Source organism: Helianthus annuus, chromosome 11 (genome assembly GCF_002127325.2).
Source record: "Helianthus annuus cultivar XRQ/B chromosome 11, HanXRQr2.0-SUNRISE, whole genome shotgun sequence".
NCBI lineage: Eukaryota > Viridiplantae > Streptophyta > Magnoliopsida > Asterales > Asteraceae > Helianthus > Helianthus annuus.
In genome coordinates, this window is record NC_035443.2 from 161,498,945 (window position 1) to 161,503,032 (window position 4,088).

Consider the following 4,088-nt stretch of genomic DNA (forward strand, 5'->3'; position numbering starts at 1 on the left):
TGGCGTGTATTAAGGAGATGTGATATCTCTTACGGTTATTTTTGATTGATTTAAAACACACATAAGGACGAAATTGCCCCTCCTCATTTAAAACAATCTATTAAATATAGTAAATTATTACAAGATTGCCATTGATTTGATCTCAACCCTTAAACACACCAATCGGATGAACAAGATCGCTTCCTAGACTTTCTAGGAAAACCACACTTTCCGTAGGAACCCTACTCTATATATATATATATATATATATATATATATATATATATATATATATATATATATATATATGAGTTTTTAAATTTAATACTTGTATACATATTAATTATATTTCTGAAAATTTATTTATTGAAGGACATACAAAGGTTCGGGGAGGCTTGTTTCAAGGTGGTAGACAACAAAGTCAAAATAACGTGCCTTTAGTCAAACAAGAAGTTATAATGGGTTGGAGTCTAGCTCTGGTATTTGTCACGCTGGTGATGCGTCTAGTGGATCTCATATTCAATGTCCATCTATCTAGGTAATTATATTTGTACGATGGTAATATACCAATTGTTTTATGTATAATATTTGTTTTAAAAAATTTATATCGTTTTGCAGGAGCCGACTTTCTATGAACTCTTACACCCACTCCCTTATAGTCGGTACAACGTATCTTCATTCTAGTTCGATTGGGATTATTCATAATGGACCAATGCCCGAGGGTTATGTGAAAATCTAAGTATCTGAAATCTATCCCGATTCCAAGAAAACGTCTCTTCCTCCACTTTCATGCTATGATGTACTTGAAGATTTAGGTGATGCTATTGGTTATTTCATTTAGTGGCCACTTTCTACAATAAAGGTAGTCTAATATACGAATTATATATTACTTTTTTTTTACTCTTAGTAAGACTTCTAGTATGTTTGTTAACCTGTAGCTTTCAAACACGAAGGCCATTCCGCATAATCCATCCTTGACACAACAAACTCATGACAACACATGTTATTCATTAGAGGTTAGGAGTCTTGTTCGGGTTTTGGGTCAGGTTACTCAGATCCGGGTAGCTTAGAATTTATATTATTTTTGTTTTATATTATAACAACTTCATTGGCTTTTATAGTTTGAGGATGTCGCTGAACAAAACCAAACTCATGAAAGTCATCAAATTGATACGACTATGGTCGAAAATGTTGACGATGAGGTAATCATGTACTAACAATCAATTTTTATTTCTCTTTCTCTCATGGTTATATATATATATATATATGTATATAATAGAATCAACATAATAATAATCTGTTTTAATTAATGTAGTTTCTATTTGGTTCACACGATGTTTCCACTGAACATGATGTTGACGGACTAGAAGAACCAGATAGGACGGTAATAAAAAATTCAAATATGTGTGTGTGTTTAAGTACCAAATTTTTGAAAACTTGTTTGTTAAATAATGTAGTTTTCCAAACACGAGGTTCATGTTGAACAACCTCAAGCTCCAATGTTGTCAAAGCAAAATATACTGGAGGCCTTGTGGAAGATCCAAAATTTGCGAATTGCCTTTGAAATTAACAAAAAAGACGGGATTACCCCTGACTTAACGGAGAAAAATGGATGGAGTTAACGAACCGGATGAAACTGACAAGATTTCACACATTTTGGATCCAGACGCAGAAAAACAAAGCTTTTGACGAAAGTCACAAAATTGGCCAAACCTCATGAACAAAAAAGGCAGTTTACTCTTTATTTTATTTGTGTTTTTTAGATGTTTTATTGTTAATCTTATATCTTAAATTGGGTTGTCCATTAAGATTGTTGCCATTTAACAGTGAAGTGAAGTAAAAGTTTTGAAGGCATGAATCAAGTATTAAGGTTTCTCTTGATATTATGAACTAAGTACCAATGAATCAAGTAGTAAAGAGTTCTGTCAAGGTGGGTTTGTTTGGTAGTGAAGATATGAAGAAAATTGAGTCGGGTTACATTTAGAAGATTTCAAGATTCCAGTTAAAAACAGGTTAAATAAGGTCAGTTGTTTCGGATTTTACTGTTGGTTGAGTTTTTTTTTGTTTAACTGTGTGCAGGGAGCCACAGAGGTTTGGATTTGTTCAGTTTGTTGATCCAGCCGATGCAGCAGAAGCGAAATAGCAGATGGATGGTCAGGTTTTTCAAGGGAGAAAGCCGACGGTTATTTTTGCTGAGGAGAATCGGAAGAAACCGGCTGATATGAGATCAAGAGAACGCAGGCTAGTATATTTGAATTTTTATTACCTAGGGCTGCAGACGAACCGAATGAACACGAAGAAGGCCTTGTTCGTGTTCGTTTGTTAAGGAAAATATATATGTCTTCATGATCTTTTCATGAACACTTACCGAACGCGATTTTCTATTCGTGTTTACATGTTTTAGTTATTTTCATGCATCCCATGTTTCCATGTTTTGCTACACGTTAATTAGATTCAGTTTTCTATTCATGTATTTAAGAACCATCTTGTGTTACTAAGAAAAGTAGAGAAAATTGTTCCAGGTTTTATGTTTCTTTTCTTATCTAATTCTTGGAGTCTAACCCGCTCAAAGGGTCCTATCTTAGGAGAGTGGTTATCTCGAATAAACCTCTAACATCCAACTAAACGAACAAAATTTCTTGTTTGTGTCCATTCATGTTTTAAACGAACGAAACAAACAAAACTTCCCGCGAAATGGTTCACGAACTGTTCGCTTAACGTTAGGTTTGTTTGCAGCCCGATTATTACCTTCTATTTACATTTGTTGTTTAGATATTGAAGCCTGCGATATAGGCAGCAGCAGGCTCTTGGTTATATGCTAATCGATTTTTTTATATGAATAATAACTAAACGAACAAAATTTCTTGGTTGTGTCCGTTCATGTTTTAAATGAACGAAACAAACAAAACTTCCCGCGAAAATGGTTCACGAACTGTTCACTTAACGTTAGGTTTGTTCGCAGCCCGATTATTACCTTTTATTTACATTTGTTGTTTAGATATTGAAGCCTGCGGTATAGGCAGCGGCAGGCTCTTAGTTATATGCTAATCGATTTTTTTATATGAATAATGGTCTTGCAGAGGCGGAAGGGGAAGCATATACAGTGACCGCAGGCGATTGCCATCGCGTCGCTACTCTCCACCTCCGCACTATGCGAGATCGCGGTCTCGTAGCTGTAAGTATTCACCTCCTCCCAAGAGAAGGCATCAATCTAGGTTTGTGTTTGATTGTTTGATTCTCCGGTTTGGCTTTCTTGTCGTTGTGAAAAAATGTTTCGAAGTATATATTATTTATACTTTTGAATTATATAGGTCGTTTTCACCTCGAGGAAAAAGGTATAGTATAGAATGATTGTATTCACGCTCACCGGTAAGAGCGCGCTCTCCACCTTACAATGGGGGGTCTAGGAGTCCTGGTCGAAGTCCCATCAGAGACAGGTCTCCTCCCCCCTATAATAATGGTTCAAGGAGCCCAAGCCAAAGCCCTGAAAGAGAGGAACGGTCACCAATGGGCCGAAGCCCAATTTGAAGTCCAAGTCGAAGCAGGAGCAGGAGCCCTGATCCTCGTGTGCATGCGAGAGTCAAACCAAAGATAGATGCTTCACTTAGCCCTTGAGTAAGACTCTGCACCCAGCGTGATATGGGTGTGGAACTGCTGTTGTGTTTTTAGAATTTGGACATGATTTCACTTTGTTCAGGTGTTGGTTGTGGCTGTCTTGGTGTTGTTGGCACCTTTTAGTTTTCGAGTATTTTTGTGATTCGAATGCTAATGATTTTGATCTTGAACTGATCTGATTGTTGTGCCGTTGTGGTATATACACCGGAAGCCAGCCGGTTAAAAGATTATTTCTGTAATCAATTATGACAAAAACTGATTACTACAGTTTAGGCTGTTTTTGAGTGTAGTAGAATAAGAGAAAAATGCCCGGATAGTCCCTGTGGTTTTGCATTTTTCACCTATAGTCCCCAACTTTCTAAAATTACCTGAGTAGTCCCCAACTTTTCATTTTTTGTTCCCGGATAGTCCTTGGGTCTAACTTCAGTTTGTTTTCTCTGTTAAGTGGGTGTGAAATGACCAATTTACCCTTTCCTTTAAAGGCCAAACCACAG

The 4,088-nt window shown here is 36.5% G+C and overlaps 2 long non-coding RNA genes across 3 annotated transcripts; both read left to right on the forward strand.

Annotated features, from left to right (window-relative positions):
- Nucleotides 1-640: 640 nt before the first annotated feature.
- Nucleotides 641-1,706, forward strand: LOC110887252. Of its 2 annotated transcripts, XR_002563181.2 has the most exons (5): nucleotides 641-841; nucleotides 918-995; nucleotides 1,101-1,181; nucleotides 1,295-1,363; nucleotides 1,437-1,706. It is a non-coding gene; the product is annotated as an uncharacterized LOC110887252 (long non-coding RNA). The 2 variants fall into 2 exon arrangements; XR_004872741.1 differs by having other exon boundaries at nucleotides 641-995.
- Nucleotides 1,707-3,071: 1,365 nt separating this feature from the next.
- On the forward strand, nucleotides 3,072-3,768 carry LOC118484110. The gene is made up of 2 exons (XR_004872742.1): nucleotides 3,072-3,194; nucleotides 3,291-3,768. It is a non-coding gene; the product is annotated as an uncharacterized LOC118484110 (long non-coding RNA).
- The last annotated feature ends 320 nt before the right edge of the window (nucleotides 3,769-4,088 follow it).